This window comes from Rhinopithecus bieti, unplaced genomic scaffold (assembly GCF_001698545.2).
Source record: "Rhinopithecus bieti isolate Rb0 unplaced genomic scaffold, ASM169854v2 scaffold_1530, whole genome shotgun sequence".
NCBI lineage: Eukaryota > Metazoa > Chordata > Mammalia > Primates > Cercopithecidae > Rhinopithecus > Rhinopithecus bieti.
The window spans coordinates 2,733,539-2,751,782 of NW_016803808.1; the positions used below are offsets into that span (position 1 = coordinate 2,733,539).

Consider the following 18,244-nt stretch of genomic DNA (forward strand, 5'->3'; position numbering starts at 1 on the left):
TTGGAAGGCAAAGGCAAGAGGACTTCCTGAGCCCAGGAGTTCAAGGCAGCCTGGGCAACACAGTGAGATCCTATCTCTACAAAAATACATATTGTTGGCCAGGCACAGTGGCTCACACCTGTAATCCCAGCACTTTGGGAGGCTGAGGCGGGCAGATAGCCTGAGGTCAGGAGTTCGAGACCAGCCTGGCCAACATGGTGAAACCCCATCTCTACTAAAGATACAAAAATCAGCCAGGCGTGGTGGCGCATGCCTGTATCCCAGCTACTCAGGAGACTGAGGCATGAGAATTGCTTGAACCTGGGAGGTGGAGGTTGCAATGAGCCAAGATTGTGCCACTGCATTCCAGCCTGGGTGACAGAATTAGACCCTGTTTCAAAAAAAAAAAAAAACAGATTGTCAAAATTAGCTGGGCATGATGGCATGTACCTGCAGTCCCAACTATTATCCCCGAAGGGTGAGATGGGAGGATCCCTTAAGCCCAGGATCTGGAGGCAGCAGTGAGCTATGATGGTGCCACTGCTCTTCAGCCTGGGCAACACAGTGAGACCCTGTCTCGAAGAACAATACAAATAAAAATAAACTCTTAGGGAGCTGAAAGAGGATACTCCTTCCCTCACTCTACTTTAGAAAAATCACCGTGCTACATCCCAAAGCTGTGCTGAGACAAAAAAAAAAGACTGAGGATTACCAGATAAATGGTTTTAACAGATCAAGGGTGATTCAAACAACAACAAAGTACTATTAATATTACAGACAAAGAACCAAAGTCTACTAACCCAATACAAATGCCATCATTTTTTTCTGCTTGCTTATAATGCTACTGAGTATGACAAAGCATTTCATTATCTAATGTACTATTAATGGAACAAACAAGAAAATAATTGATAACATAGAACAGCCATTAAATTTGAAATTATCTTTTTTCAGAATTTTTATTTTCTTTGAGACACAGTCTCCATCTGTATCCCAGGCTGGAGTGCAGTGGCGTGATTTAGGCTCACTGCAACCTCTGCCTCCCAGGTTCAAGCGATTATCATGCCTCAGCCTCCTGAGTAACTGAGATTACAGGCACTCACCACCACATCCAGCTAAATTTTTATATTTTTAGTAGAGATGGGGTTTCGCCATGTTGGCCAGGCTGGTCTCGAACTCCTGACCTCAGGTGATCTGCCCATCTTGGCCTCCCAAAGTGCTGGGATTTCAAGAGCGCCCATCCTAGAAATATTCTTTTACAATCCTGGGGAATGTAGTGAGGCTTTGTCTCTACACAAAAATTAAAAATATAAAAAAATTAACCAGGTATGGTGGCATGTGCCTGTGATTCCAGCTATTCCTGAGGCCGAGGTGGGAGGATCACTTGAGGTTGAGCTGCAGTAAGCCATGATCACGCCACTGCATTTCAGCCTGGGCAACAGAGTGAGATCCTGTAAAAAAAAAAAAAAAAAAGAGAGAGAGAGAAAGAAGACCAGATAAGACAAGAGAGAAAGAAAAGAATCACATGGAAAAGGACCTAAGTATATTATTTTAATTTCAGGAATAAAACTGAAACCATTAAATGTAACGAGATAGATTTTAATTCAATTTTTATTCATCACATATTTATTAAATTCCATATTTATTATGTTCCAAGTGCAGTATACTCTATAAAAACAGGTAGTAGAATGAAACCCAAAAGGAACAGAGTTGTTTCAAATATAGCAATACTTATGTGGAAAGACTAAATGATTCTTAATTTCTTCAACTTCATTCATTCATTCAAAAAGTTAACTGAGCATCTGGTAAAAGTTAAGTGCTAAAGTCAAACATAAGTATGTGGAAAACAATCAAGTACAATACAATGGGATTAGTACCAAAACAGAAATTTTTAAAAGGTTCTAGGAAGCCCTTTATCTGCTGAGGCTGATCAAGATAGCTTTGCAAGGGGGAATTGAGCAAGGCCCTGAACAACTGAGTGGCTGTGGTTTCACAGCCAGCAAAGCTTAACTGCCACACTAAACAGTTAGAATGTAATGCTACATAAAATTTACATATTTAACTGATTGATTACACAGAAGATGTTTAGTTATGAGAATTGTCATTTTTACCTTTTAGTGATCTTATACTATTACAATCCTGGAAATTCAATTTAAACTTTTATGTTATAATGACACTATTAAATCAAACACGTAAGAACCACATTTACTGACTAGCAGCAACAGGGAGTTTGAATATAAAACAGTTTTTTTACCACCTAGCAACTATATCAAGTATCTAGTTATTTTATTATAGAACTGTTTTGAGGACACTCTAAAAATAGATATAAATATCAGTTCTGGAACTGGAACAATAATAAAAACAATAATAGCACTAGCAACCCACACTCTAAGAGGTAGATGGTTTTAACCCCCATTAGAATTTTTTTTTTTTTTTTTTGAGATAGTCTCACTCTGTCACTCAGGCTGGAGTGCAGTGGCACAATCTCGGCTCACTGTAACCTTCGCCTCCCGGGGTTCAAGTGATTCTTCTGCCTCAGTCTCCCTAGTAGCTGGGACTACAGGCGTGTACTACCACGCCCAGCTAATTTTTGTATTTTTAGTAGAGACGGGATTTCACCACGTTGGCCAGGCTGGTATTGAACTCCTGACCTTGGGTGATCCGCCCACCTCGGCCTCCTAAAGTGCTGGGATTATAGACATGAGCCAGAGCGCCCAGCCCCCTATTAGAATTTAAATCCCGGTCTAACCAGAAATCTGTTACCCTTACTGTGAGGCCATGATTCTTTTTGGGAAACAGGATCTTGCTGTTGCCCAGGCTGGAGTGCAGTAGTATGACCATAGCTCACTGCAGTGAGGCCCTGGTTCTTTATCAGAAACAACTGGGGCCAGGGTTTGAAACAAATAATGTTTTGCATTTTAAAAAAGTAATACCGTATGTATGCTGTATATAAAAAAAATCTTCAGTGAGGTCTGGGTCAGTGGGCCATGATCAAACCATATTAACAACTCTGCAGCAAAACCTACACATATTCACACCAGTGATTTGGGATAAACACAGACCTACAAAGAAACTCATTATTTCACACAGGTTGAAGTCCTAATGAATCAGGTACAGTCCAGTCGGGGTTCACCACAGAGTTATAAACAAATTTTCAAGGCTTTTTAAATTTCAGAATTGCAGGTAAGAGATGATGGAGCTGTACTATAATGTATATACACACCATACATAGCTACATACGGTAAATATATACTAAATATAGATATAATATAAATATCACTGACCACTATTATGATTAATGATAATTTTTTAAATTACACAGCCTGAATCTCCAGAGGGAAAATGGGATTTTGCCAATTAAGAAAACCAACTCTGCATATAAACTCAAAAGAAAATTTTCTTTTCCAGCTTTTCTTCCATTATTGGTGGAAAGGCCTCACTAGCAGCAGCATGTATTTTCAAATTCTGACAGCTGAGGCTTAATAAATGATCACAAACCCAAGAGAAACAACTGGGTGAGCCAGAGGGAGTGGCCATGACCTTAAGCATGTAATTGCATTTGCAGCATAATGAGTTGCCTAATTGCATACCCAAGTTTACATGCATTTGTGTGAGTAATTATGAGTCATTTAAATGTACTCTACTTGTAGTGTTTTGTTCTTAAAAATCAGATTAGCAAAGGAGTGATTTAATTTCAACATTTTAACAGATTTATTTTAAAAAAGAAAAACTATTATCTGCGACAACTTGATTTACTATTTGAAAAGATAATTTAGGGACTGAAATGAAATAACAAGAAAAATAAGGCCAAGTTAAAAAAAAAAACTGTAAGATTCCTTAAGCCATTATCTCACTAATAGCCCATCAAGCTAGTCAATCTACGTGACACTATGAGTACAAATATGAATGACAGAGTGCCTTCAATCAAGGGCTAGCGGAGACGGGACGCCCCAAGCAAACACTTAAACACCAAACTGAAACTGATAAGAAACACAGAGCTTTCGGTTAATAATGGTACCCCTATCGCTGTCAAGCCTTTTTCAAATGACAGTAAATAAAGGTATTAACCTTTAAGGACAAAAAGAACTGAAGAAGAAGATGCAGTGGTTTAAGAAACTTAACCTGGTAAACATGAGAGCTTATGGAGGTGGACGGCAAAGAGAAAAGAGAGCAGATTCCTCCCTCAGAATCCTTGGGACAAGAACTTCAAGGTTCTAAGCATGGGGAATGACAGGATGAGGCACAGGCCCGAATAAAGGGGGAACAATGGAGCTGATGAACACCCAAATCCCCACCATGCCTAAAGAGACCAGAAGATAATTTTCTGGAGGAGGGGAACCAAAGCTGCCCTATGTGGGGGTGGTGGGGAGTATATCACCAGGCACAGGTGACTTGAGTGGTGGGGCTCAAGTCAGGACAATTAATGGCAGTCTAGACATCAAACTATGAGACCCTCGCCTCATTTTCCCAGTCCCTGGAATGCTGAAGTCAAGTCTATGCTGCTGTGCGTCCACTCTACCAGCCCAAATCCCTGACACCTCCGAAGAAACTGGGGGTTTATTCTCCGGAGAAAATGAAAGCTCCCAGAAGACAGACTTTAAGATACTGATATCTGGGTAGAGTCATTAGCTGAAGGGTCAACATGAAAACTACCGTGGGCAAGACCACCCTGCATTTTTTTTTTTTTTTTTGAGACAGTGTCTTGCTTTGTCACCCAGGCTGGAGTAGAGTGGTGCGATCTCAGCTCACCGCAACCTCTGCCTCCTGGATTCTGGTGCCTCAGCCTCCCAAGTAGTTGGGATTACACGTGTGTGCCACTACACCCAATTAATTTTTGTATTTTTAGTAGAGATGGGGTTTCACCATGTTGGCCAGGCTGTTCTCGAACTCCTGGCCTCAGGTGATCCGCCTGCCTTGGCCTCCCAAAGTGCTGGGAGTACAGGCATGAGCCACCATGTCTGGCCCCAGTTGGCATTTTAGCACATCATTCTTCATGTTGTTTTTTGAAACAGGGTCTCACTCTATCACCCAGACTAGAGTGCAGTGGCGCAATCTCAGCTCACTGCCGCCTCAACCTCCCAGGTTCAAGCAACCCTCCCACCTCAGCCCCTCAAGTAGGTGTGCACAACCATGCTCAGATAATTTTTGTATCTTTTGTAGAGATGTAGATTTGCCATGTTGCCCAGGCTGGTCTTGAACTCCTCAGCTATAGTGATCCACTGGCCTCGGCCTCCCAAAGTGCTGGGATTACAGGAGTGAGCCACCACGTCTGGCCCTCATTCTTAAACAAGAACAGGTTGCCTAAGCTCCCTCCCCATTCACTTATTCAACAAAGAGTTATGATCAGGCGCTTTCCCCCCCTCTCTAGATACTCAGTAACAAAACACAGAAGAATCCCCACCCTCAAGGAGCTCACCTTCCAGAAAGGGGAAACAACAAACAAGGGAGAGGCAGTGGAGAGGATGACAGACAAGAGATCAGTGCTGTGGAAACCGAAGGAGAGAAGGCAATGAAGAATAGAGGGGAAGGGGAGATGATGGACACGGACCCACGGGGCAGGAGGGAGTGACCCTCAATACTACCTGACAACTACAAAGGTCTAGAGGTTGGAATTGCTTGGCATGTTTGTGAATCAGTAAAAAGACCAGCCCAGTGAGGCTTGAATAGAGAGAGCAATGGTGAGCAGGGGCATTCATGAGGATCACTCTGGTAGAGGCTGGGCGACTGACTGGTTCCGGACACTGAAGGAAACCTCTGTTCATTCATTAGCTGACAATTCAGCAACCAGCAGAGACTTCAGTGGTCACACGTCACAAAGAAATCAGATTTTATAGAATTAGTCCAGGACAGTCACTAAACAAACAACCACAAACACTGGGGACCTGGGGGAGGGACTGAGTTCCATAAATCCTAAATTATACTATTTAAAGCTTCCAGATTCCAACAAAAAAATTCTAAGACATGCAAAGAAACAAGAAAAGCAGGGTCCATATGCAGGGAGGGGGAAAGCTGCCAGAGAACTCATCTTTAAGAGACTAGTTATTTCACTAAGTCCAAACACTGGACTTAGAAAAAATTGAGTAATGACATTCATCCACTGACGAAGGTGAATAAATGTGATGTATCCATATAATGGAATGTCACTCAGCAATCAGAAGGAATAAAGCACTGAGACATGGTACAACATGGACGGCCCTGGAAAACATGCTAAAGAAAAAACAGACCACATACTGTATATGAAACGTCCAGAAAAGGCAAATGTATAGACAGAAAGTAGGTGAGTGGTTGCAGGGGCTGGGAGAGGGAGGAGAAGGAAGAAAAACTGGCATGGGGTTTCTGGTTAGTGTGACAAAATGTCATGGAATTAGTGGCGACCACCACACAACTGAGTGTACTAAAAACCACTGGACCGTACACTTCATGTTTTCTTTTTCTTTTTTTTGATTTGAGACGGGGTCTCATTATGTCACCCAGGCTGGTCACAAACTCCTGGGCTCAAACAATCCTCCCACCTTAGCCTCCCAAGTAGCTTGGATTATGGGTGGGTACCACAGAGCCTGGCTTAGGACTACACACTTTAAAAGGATAAACCTCATGGTCTGTGTATTATATCTTTAAAGAGCTGTTTTTTTTTTTTTTTTTAAATTGAATTAAGGAGGTTATTATGTCTCCTTAGTTTCCTTTAATCTAGGAGCCCCCAACCTTCATGACTTTCAGGATGTGGATATTTGCTCAAGGCTCAGGCGAGAGCTCTTAGAAAGAGCCCTGATTTGCAGAGGTCCCCACAGTCCTCTGCTGATCACTGCTCATAATCAGATACAGTTAAATGTTTCTGGCGAGAATCACACAGGCAATGCTGTGCCAAAAGAATACTTCAGACTATTTCTATACTATAAGCAATTGGCTCTGTATGATTAATATTTGCAAAGTTGTGTGTTTATAGCACTTCATTTTCATGTGTTTTCATATTTTGTATTTTACTTTTGGTATTTTGGGTATAAAATGAGGTTCTAGGAAGGCAGCCCAGTAAAGGTTTGTATGGGGACTATCTCCCACAAGCTACCCTGGCTTAGGAAGGGAGGCCAGAAAAATCCCAGAAACATTTATTCCCACCCACTACCCCAATATACAAATAAATTGGCAAGATGGTAGGTTTGGGGATGGGGCACACCTCAGTTCTTTTCAAAGGGAGGTGACAGGAAATTACTTTTTAGCAAACTTATCTGAAAAGACTATGCCTACACTCTGCTATTTCACCAAACAAAAATATATACAAAATCAATTCACTCCTTTTCTTTTTTAAACTTTTAACATTTACTTGAGGAGCTGGAATGTGAAGGAAGCTTCTGGGAAACTAAAGGAATAATTTGCTGAAAACTACATTCACATACCTACTGGAGGTTTATAAACTTTGAACTTAAGCAGGATTCAGAACATGCAAGCTTGGTGAAAACCAGATATTCCTAAAACATTTAGGAACAGGACATAAAGAGTTACTCTCAAATGAACCACTGTAGTATGTATGTAGGTATGTATGTATATATGTATTTATGAGACAGAGTCTTGCTCTGTCACCCAGGCTGGAGTACAGTGGCATGATCATAGCTCACTACAGCCTTGATCACCTGGGCTTAAGCGATCCTCCTGCCTCAGCCTCCTGAGTAGTTGGGACTACAGACACTTACCCATCCCCAGCTAATTTATTTTATTTTGTAGAGACGGGGTCTCACTATGTTGCCCAGGCTGGTCTTGAACTCCTGGGCTCAAGTGATCCTCCCACCGTGGCCTGCCAAAGCAATGGGAGTACAGTTGTGGCCACTGTACCTGGCCAAACCACTAGTTTAAGTGTGCAAAAATTTTATTCAAAATCATGAAACTCACTCATAAAACAAATCTGTTCTCTTTTAAATATTCAAAACTGGATCTAACTTATTATTCTAATTTGAAGTAGAATAAAAAGCTTTACATGTCTGTCTGCTTTTCATGAAACACTACAATTGACATGTTAAATAGCATGAAAAAATCCTCAGCTGACATTTTCTTCAATTCTCAAGGAAGAAAAAGAAAATCTTAACATGGCTCCAGTCTTCTTCAAAGTCCACTGTTAGCTGAACAAAAAAACAGATGTTTATTTTAAGGTCTCCTATTCATTCTTTCCTGAAGAGCCTGGCCTTGCACTTTGGCTACAAACAGTCATTTGATGTTTATCATCATATTACACTTGAATTCCAGTGCAGTTTCCTAGAGTTCACTTCCAGAGTTTGCAATAACAATGACTCTAAGCAATGTTAAAGTCCTCTACTTCCAGCCTTTTCCTCTCCCAGTTTCCTAACTACACCAAATGCTAAACTCGCCCACATGCATACGTACACATGCCCCAAGGATGCTAAAGGCACTACGCCAATTTTCTTACATGAGAATGTATTTATCTTTTTGATCACGCACCTGGTAATGAGCATCTCCCAAGATCTTGTTTTGTCATTTTATTCCTGCCAAGAGTTAGTAACACAGATGGTTTAGTGTGTTATCCTTAGCACATCAGTAGTTTCCTGGTTCTACTCGACTTCCTTGCAGGCAAAAGTGTTTATTAACAACTTTTCTGCATATTCTTATTGCTTTCTAATTCTTAATTTTGAAATCTATGTAAAAACTAAGGGTATCAATACATTTTAAAATACCTAGGGGGGAAAACTCGGCAGAAAAAAAGGAAGAGCAAAACTTTAAAAAAGTTGTATGTACTTTTACTCAAGGTTCTATACCTTAACAGTACTATTCTAGAAAGGAGAAAAAATATTTTAACACCATTTAGCAGTTACTGATTATCTTGGGGAGGAACTAGGAAATCCTGAAGAACATATTTTAAATTCATACAAAATAAGATTTCCCATAGTTCCTTCAAATAAAGCTGAAGGAAAGAAAGCGTGATACTGGCACAGCAAAGGATGTAAAGGAACTCAATCCGTACTCAGTGGAATAAAATGCGGTCAACCACAAAAGTACTTAAGTAGAGTCTTAAATACACATAGTTTCCTCTGAGGTGATAAACAGGATTCCACGTGATAATATTTAGAATCTCACTAAGATGTATGATATGTGAGTGTGCATGACCGCGGGAGGGAAGCAGTGTGTATATATTGTTGGTTTTTGTTGTTGTTGTTGTTGTTGTTTTTGAGACAGAGTTTTGCTCTATCACCCAGGCCGGAGTGCAGTGGCGTGATCTCACTTCACTGCCACCTCCACCTCCTGGGCTCAAGTGATGCTCCTGTCTCAGCCTCCTGAGTAGCTGGGACCAAAGTTGTGTGCAGTAACACCAGGCTAATTTTCTGTATTTTAATAGAGACGGTTTTGCCCTGTTGGCCAGGCTGGTCTTGAACACCTGAGCTCAAAAGATCCACCTGCCTCGGCCTCCCAAAGTGCTGGGATTACAGGCGTGTGCCACTGTGCCTGGCCGCTGCTAATCATTTTTTTAGTGAAGTTTTAGGATAGATCCAAAAAGAATATGAAGAGCTTTATTTAAAACACACACACACACACACACACACACACACACACACACACACACACACAATGAAATCTTTAAACTCAGAAGGAAAACAAAGTGATGAAGTTTGATAGGGATGGTGGTGAGAGGCAAAAAAAAACTGCTATAATTCAATAAAAAATTTAACTTTGGGGTGTGGTGGTTCGTGCCTGTAATCCCAGCACTTTGGGATGACAAAGCAGGAGGATCATTTGAGCCCAGGAATTCAAGACCAGCCTGGATAACATGGTGAGACTCCACCTCTATAAAAAATATGAAAATTATCTGGGTGTGGTGGCACATTCCTGTAGTCCCGGGTACTCGGGAGGCTGAGGTTGGGGAATCACTTGAGCCCTGGAATTCAAGGCTGCAGTGAGCTGTGATCAGGACACTGCACTCTAGCCTGGGCAACAGAGTAAGACCATGTCTCAAAAATAATAAAATCAAAATTAACTTTGGGCTCCTAGGCAACCAAGGCAAAAGGAGATGCAGAGTAAGGTGGACAGACACGCCTGATTTGCTGAAGGGAAGCACACTGATAGATCTGGAAGGAGAAATTCTCTGTTGGAACAAACTCAAGCAGCATAATACAGACCTTTAAGGGAGTCTGGCAACAAAATACATTTCTTTGAGAGGCTTACAGAAGTTCAGCATCAAAGAAAAATCATAAACTATAATTTATGAAGGCCAAAGTAATGTGGTCTAAGGAAGTAGCCTAATGATCTCACTTGACTCTGGAATAGTTTAGAGCTATGCTGCCCAATAAGGCAGTCACTAAGCCACTTATGGCTATTTAAGTTAAACTTAATTAAATGAAATTAAAAATTCAGTCCCTTAGATGCAGTACTCACATTTCAAGTGCTCAACAGCTACATGTGACTAATGGCTACCACATAGGACACAGCAGATATAGAATGTGTCCGTCATCACAGAAATGCTGCTGGCAGACTTTGGTTTAGAGAACTGGACAATGCTGGTTTAGAGAAGTGGAAAACGTAGATGGTAAACAGTTACACAGGAAACTATGTAAATAAAGTATGATACATCTATACAACAAAACACTATGCAACTATTAAAAAGAGTGAGTTTGATTTATGTGCTGACCAAAATGATACTGTTAGTGATCAAAAAAACCTTTGAGAATAGTATAAGGAGACCCTGATTCTGCTCAAGCCCACGCCACTGCTGTGTGTGTCATACGTGACTTGACGGCATAGCATGTGCACCAACTTGTTAATAACTTGTTAACAATGGTAATGAAGGACTTCTATTTTCTTGGTTATGTATTGTTACAAGGTTTAATTTTCTTTTAGTTAGAGCATTTTCCAAAAAAAAAAAAAAAAAAAGAGAGAGAGAGAAGAAAAAATAAACACCCCCCAAAAGAATACAGGCACAGATGCAGATGCCAAGTGGTTAACAAGTCCCTTACACTATCAACTGAAACCTCAATTATTTCAAATACTCTGTAAAGGCGCAGAGACGCGGCCCCTAACTCAAAATCGAGGCTATTAGTGAGCACTCAAGAGAGTACCAATGACGCTGGCTGAGAACAGGTATTCAAAATGTAGATAATAGATGGTTTTCTTAATTCTCCAGAAAATTCAAGAACCTAACTCATAACCTTTGATCTTTTCCATGGAGATGAACCAGAAAAACAAAAGCTCAAAACTCTCTCCCAGGAAGCAGTTTAACTCATACATATGAAGAGTTAGAATTAAGACAATTCAACACGGCCAAAACTGAATTTAGTATTTCTCCACCTTATCTCTGTGAATGGTATCACTGCTCATTCAGTTCCCCTCTCTCCCTCTCATCCATCACTCCCCACGAATCACCACACTCTATGAACATACACCTTACTGTTTCTCACACTCAACTCCTCCCTCACCATGCCTATTGCCTTAGATGGGGCCCTCATTATTTTTTCTAATTAATTACAGTGTGTCCTATCCCTGGCTTCCAAAGCCAACCCCCATTATACAGGCAGAATAATCTGACACACCTATCTGATTTCACTCCCTTGAAGAAAACCCTTCAAAGGCATGCCCCTCTTGTTAAAGCAAAAGTAAAAATTTTAACATGGTACAGAAGGTTTGGCGTTAAGTCCTGATACCCCAGTTTTACTGGAGAAGTACTGGTTATCTCCTGTTCCTTAACAGCCCCTGAAAAACCCAAGCTCCTCCCAAACAGACTGAATGGACCGGGGCTCGGGTCTTACTTCAGCTCCCTCTGTACAGGATGATCTCCCTGATTCTGCCACCCTTCTACCCACCATCACTGCCTAATTCCTGAACGCCCTTCACCTGCTACTCACCATCACGGCTTAATTCCTGAACGTCCTTCGCCTTCTATCCACCATCACTACCTAATTCCTGAACGTCCTTCGAAATTTGATTGAAACATTACTTATAGGAAAGTGACTTTTTTACCTCTTGTAAGATCCTGGATACCAAAGTCCCTTATCACCTGTACTATCCGTTCCTTTACTAGACTATCAGCAGCTAGGCAGCAAGGCCTGTATCTTCAATGCCTTAGACATCCTGGTGCAGGTTTTGATATCCTACCCTTGGTTCAGGCATAGGAAAGATGCTCACTAAGCGTTTGTGTAATAAATGTTTGTACAATAAATGACCCAGCCCCCCAAATACTCAAAACTAACAACTAATTAACACAACTATCTAGTCAAGTCCACAAAGACAAAAATCATGGTGTGTCATTTTCATGACTGACCAACATAAATAAATAATACTTGCAAATTAAAACAATAAGATACTATACCACTATAAATCAATTAGAATGGCTAAAATGCAAAAACACTGACAACACCAAATGCTGACAAGGATGTGGAGCAACAGGAACTCTCACTCACTGCTGTCGGAAATACAAAAAGGTACAGGCACTCTGGAGGGCCGTCTGGCAATTTCTCAAAACTACATGTATTGTGACCACGACATAGCAATCAGGTTCCTTGACATTTACACAAACAAGGTGAAAACCTATGTGCACACAAGAACCTGCATGAGAATGTTTAGAGCGGCTTTATTCCTAATTGCCAAAACTGGAAACAACCAAGAGGCCTTTCAATAGATGAATGGACAGACAAGCTGCAGTACATCCAGAAAAGAGAACATTACTCAGTGATAAAGGAAAATGAGCTATCACGCCACAAACAGACATGGAGGAATCTCAAAAGCATAGGATTAAGTGAAAGAAGCCAATCTGAAAAGCCTACATACTGTATGAGTTCAGCTATATGACATTTTGGAAAAAAGCAAAACTAGAGACAGTAAAAATACCAGTGATTGCTTGGGGTCTGGAGGGTGGAGGAAGGGATGAACAGGTGGAACAGAGAGGATTTTTAGAGTAGGGACACTATTCTATCTGATATTGTAATGGTGGATACATGTCATACATTTATCAAAACCCACAGAATGTACACCATCAACAGTGAACTCTAATGTAAACTATGAACCTCAGGTGGTGATGTGTCAATGTCTGTTCCCTGGCTGCAGCAAATGGACCACTCTGTTGTAAAGTGCTAATGGTGAAGGAGCGTGTGGGGGAGGGATGTAAGAACTCTGTACTTTCCACTCAATTTTGCTGTGAGCCAAAAACTGCTCTAAAAAATAAAGACCACTGAATGAATGAATGACGTAACCATATACAAACATGCAAGAGACATGGACAGGCAGATCTAACCTTTCTTTCAATGTCCCACTACTATCATTTATATATTACTTGTTTTCCAACCAAGAATAATGTTCTGTTCCTCAGGAAGGTAAACATATAATCCAAATGAGGGTATGTGCCCATGTCAAGATCTAATATTCGTTCCCATTTAACAATCTGCAATAACTACTTTCTAGAGCAATTTAGAGTGCTAGTAATACAATACAAACCAACTTTAATTCCACCCCACCGACCCCCAAAAAAAGCCTGGGGGAAAAGCTGATAACATGGAAGCAAAAGGATGGGTAGAAGATGGGTTTGTTACCTTTCTCTCCACTTTTATGTCTATTTGAAATTTTTTCTCCTCTGAACAACGAGAGAAAATTAAAATACATTTTTTTCATGATACATTAAAAAAAAATGTATCAGGTTGGGTGTGGTGGCTCATGCCTATGATCACAGTACTCTAGGAGGCCAAGATGGGAGGATCCCTTAAGCTCAGGAGTTCAAGATCGGCCTGGGCAACATAGTGAAACTCTGTCTCTACAAAAAAAAAAAAATTTTTTTTTTTTTAATTAGCCAGGCATGGTGGCGTGTGCCTATAGTCCCAGCTACACGGGAAGCTGAGGTGGGAGGATCACTTGAGCCCAAGAGTTTGGAGGCTGCAGTGAGCCATGATCACACCACTGCACTCCAGCCTGGGAGACAGAGTGAGACCCTGTCTCAAAAAGTAATAAAAAAGAAAATAAATTTTAAAAGGGTCAATAATATTCATTACTTCAAACTAGCATGCATGGAGTCAATGAAAGCCTATGAAGTATAAGACACTGTTCTAGGAAGCAAGGACACAGCAAAAAGCACAACACACAAAGTTCCCGCCTTGCGGAGCTTACATCCTACTGAGTGGGCATCAGAAGAGAAACTTGCGTGGGATTTGAGAACACTGAATCAAGGTAGAGACGGTGTAAGTCCCAGAACTTTCTTATTATTTTCTGTATAAGGTGGGCATTTTAAAAGAATGTAGTCTAAATTTCTGGCTTACTTGTATAAGCTACCTTCTTTTTTAAGGAAAAAACAAAACAGAACAAAAAACAAAACAGAACAAAAAACAAGAATAGATAATGGCCATGTTAACTAAAGACATCACCACCCAAGTGACTACACAACCAGGACACTGAAATACTAGGATTAATTCCCACTCTCTCTCATCCAAAGAAAGAATGGTAACGAGATCGACTAGGTAAGCACCAAGACGGAGGAAATGCTGGAACCAGGAGACAAGGCCTTTAGTCAACATTGAAGTCACACTAGCATCTGAATAGGAAGTTGTCATTTATTTTCAAGAAAATGGACATGTCAGATGTAAGACTATTTAAGCAAAAATAAACATCATCTGATATACTAACACAACATATGTCATATGTGTATCAAATATCTCCATGAAATTTACATATATTTTTACTCAATCAGAACTGAAATTAACTTTGAAAATGTGACCAGATGCTCAGAAAATTACTTCCTGATTGTCACACATTAATGCTTCTGTATGTCTGCTATTCTTGTGATCCAATAAATTATGATGGGAAATGGGGAGGATATCCTTTGTTGAGAAAAAGGCCACAGATACTGTTACTACCTGAAAGTGTTTAGATTAAAATAGGAAGTCCACATTTCCCCTTCGTAAAGTCACAAACAACTTGTTTGTGTTACAAAAGAATATGTATTAACCACCTGATTTTCATGCCTTGCTTCCCAGTTCACAGTTATGAATATATAACTGAAAATTACAAAAGAGAACTCCACACTTTTCCCCATAAAATTAGGTCTTTTGCCTTCCATAAGATGTTTTATCTTTCCAGATCTTTCTTATAGGCTTAGGTTTATCATTGTAATGCCTTTCTTGGAGAATAAAATTAGGCATATGTTTCTTTTATCCTATTATGAATCAAGACATCTTAAAAATACACATCTTTTGGAGAGGGAGGGAGGGAGGGAGAAAGGGAGGGAGGAACAACTGTTGGATACTATGCTCACTTCCAGGGTGACTGGTTGAATCGCACCCTAAACCTCAACATCACACAATATACCCATATAACAAACCTATACATGTACCCCCTGAATCTTAAAAAAAGGTTAAAAGTATAAAAAATAAAATTAAAATTAAAATATATATCTGAATTCAAATTTGAACTCAATTTAAAGTAAATCATGTTTTCATTCAAATTTGTCTTTTTCCTCCTTTTAGAAGCTCTGAAAGGTGAGTGCTTCACTGCCTCCCATTGTCTGACAGGTCTTCCCACACCCTCAATGAAAACTTTCTTCTTCAGGCCAACGTCCTATCATTTTCTGTACCTCATACAAGGTACCTTTCTTGCATGATCCTACTCTTTTCCTAGATCCTAAAATCATGCCTTCTCTAGATGGTGCCTGGGAACACAATTCTTGAATTCTTTTCTGAGCTTTCTCCAACTCACCACTAGAAGAAATACACACGAAGAGCCCCAAGACAGCCCCTTCACTGTGCCATCCTGACATTCTCCACTCCCATTCACATGTGGAGTCACTGCCAACATTCTACTTAACCTTTATTCCTTTCACTTACAGTTGACTGAAACGGCTCTTTTTGTTAATAGATGCTGCTGCTAAGCACCATCTCACCCATTCTGCTAATTATATTTTCAAAATCACTCTCCTTCTCCTACTCTATCCACTGCATTAAGTATTTCTGAAGTTTAATTTCACTGGTTTAATCTCTTATATAAAGATGAGGTTCTAAGTCAAGCAGATAAGACTAAATGGAATATAAGCAAACCTAAACTTGAAAGGCCCGTCAGAATAACCCTCTGGTGTTAGAATAGGACCAGATACAGCAGGAGACTTGCACCTGGTGACTATGCCACACCAAAAAAATCCCATGTCTTAAATGACCAGAATCACACTCAGTGTAGTGCTACCATGAGAGGTATTAGGAAACAACAGATTTAAGCAAACTTTTTCAAATAGTCTTCCTCATCTCAACCAAGAACACAAAAATAACCCAGTAGCTGTTTCCTCAATTCTCCCAACAATAATCCATCACTGGAGCCAACCTAAATGCATGGGAGAGAAGGTAACTGATCAAATAAACTGGACGCTTTAGGGAATTAGGAACACATTCTCTCAGTTGAGAAAGGCCCTCCCATCTCAAGTTTAGTCCAGGACATATGCCCCCAGAGTGAATGGACAGCCACATAAGTGAAACTGCCTAAGAGTGCGAACATGCTCTCTTGCTCACTCCACCTCGCCCCTACATACACCTCCCTCCCTCCCCCTCCCGACCCCTACACCTCCAGCCTCCAACATCTTGAAGGGCTTTTATTGAAACTGATGTAAGCTAAATGAGCTTCTGACAGGATTTCACTTTAAATCCAATCAGTAGCCACTAAAATATCCCAAATGCAAAGAAAATGTAAAAGATATGTTGGCAAGAATGTCTCTGACTAGTGAAATTTATAGTTTTTTTCATCTTTTCTGATATTTATGTATTTTCAAAATAACTATATTTATATTCATACAGAAATATATTTTTTAATAATTTCCAAGAGTTTAATAAAGAGAAATATTTAGTGGGAAAAAAATAAGATATGAAACCATATTAACAAAGTTTCAGATTAAATATTGAAAAAATATAGCAAAATGTTAATGTTTGTCTTTAGGCGGTGGAAGGGTATTTGAGTTTTCTTCTACTCATCTGTGTTTGCCATATTTTCTGCAAAGAGTGCGCCTTGATGATATAATCGGGGAAAATGAACTTCACTTTAAAAAATCAGATTTCTGGCTGGGCATGGTGGCTCACACCTGTAATCCCAGCACTTTGGGAGGCCAAGGTGGGCGGATCACAAGGTCAGGAGATCGAGACCACGGTGAAACCCTGTCTCTACTAAAATACCAAAATTAGCCGGGTGCGGTGGCTGGTGCCTGTAATCCCAGCTACTCAGGAGGCTGAGGCAGGAGAATGGCGTGAACCTGGGAGGCGGAGCTTGCAGTGAGCCGAGATTGCGACACTGCACTCCAGCCTGGGTGACAGACTGAGACTCCGTTTCAAAAAAAAAAAAAAATCAGATTTCTTATATAAACAACCAGATGTTACCACTGCTTTCTGTTTCAACAGTCAATGGCAAAACTAATGACACAACAGACCTCTCTCAATCTATATCTCATGCGATTATCAGACTAAACAATCTCAAATCATGTCTTCAGTCATTTTCCTCGCTCACATTCACAAGTTTGTCACAATCTTTTCCTGTAATTGTACAGCTTTATTTTGCTTAACACGGTATTTCCTTCTAAAAGCTACATAAAAGTCCACGCTCACATAATGCCATAATTATTATTTTTTTCCCCTCAGTCTCCTGAGTGACAAAGACTACAGGTGCACGCCACCATGCCCAGTTAATTTTTTAAAACATTTTGCAGAAAGAGGGTCTCACTATGTTGCCCAGGCTAGCCTAGAAATCCTGGCCTCAAGTGATCCTCCTGCCTCAGCCTCCCAAAGTACTGGGATTACAGGCATGAACCACCATGCCCAGCTCAATGACTTAATTTTATCCAAATACTCTTTGCCATGGACCCCATGAATTCTGTTCATTACAAGAAATCAGTTGAACAGAAGAAATGACTGAATGAGTATATCCATTCTACATAAATGCCTTAAAATATTATTCCTCTTTTGTTGCTCAAGAAACTAGTGCTTGGAGAGAATAAGTAACTCATTCAAGGTCACAACATTTACAAACGGCAAAGCTGGTATTCAAACTCGGGTCCAACCAATTCCAAAGTCTAAGTTCTTTCTACCATGCAATACAGAATGAAGAAATGCCTTTTAGATCCAGCTGTCACCAACTTGCCATTTCACCTTAAAACAGTAACTTGCTTCCTCAGCTACAAATTAAGAGCTGGACTAGATGACCTGGAGATCCCTTCTATCTCTGATGGTCTATGCTCCGAAGCTTCCCCTTTCCTTTAAGGCACACCGAAAAATTCTTTAGTGTGGACAAGATTTCAGCAACGACTTTCCCGTTTACGTTCTGTCTGGAACAT

The 18,244-nt window shown here is 40.4% G+C and overlaps 1 protein-coding gene and 1 long non-coding RNA gene across 8 annotated transcripts in view; one reads left to right on the plus strand and one right to left on the minus strand.

The window, feature by feature from the left end:
* Window positions 1-18,244, minus strand: part of NOL10 (nucleolar protein 10) — a 117,696-nt gene that overhangs the window by 39,591 nt on the left and 59,861 nt on the right.
* Window positions 1-18,244, plus strand: part of LOC108516404 (uncharacterized) — a 77,818-nt gene that overhangs the window by 22,158 nt on the left and 37,416 nt on the right. For 2 of the 7 annotated variants that reach the window (XR_001881812.1, XR_001881817.1), the window contains exon 6: window positions 5,345-5,913. The exons of 3 other annotated variants lie outside the window; for them this stretch is intronic. This is a non-coding gene — a long non-coding RNA (uncharacterized LOC108516404). Of the gene's footprint in view, window positions 1-3,066; window positions 3,143-5,344; window positions 5,914-14,380; window positions 14,537-18,244 lie in introns of those variants that run through there. 2 more of the 7 variants (XR_001881813.1, XR_001881820.1) reach the window with 2 other exon arrangements.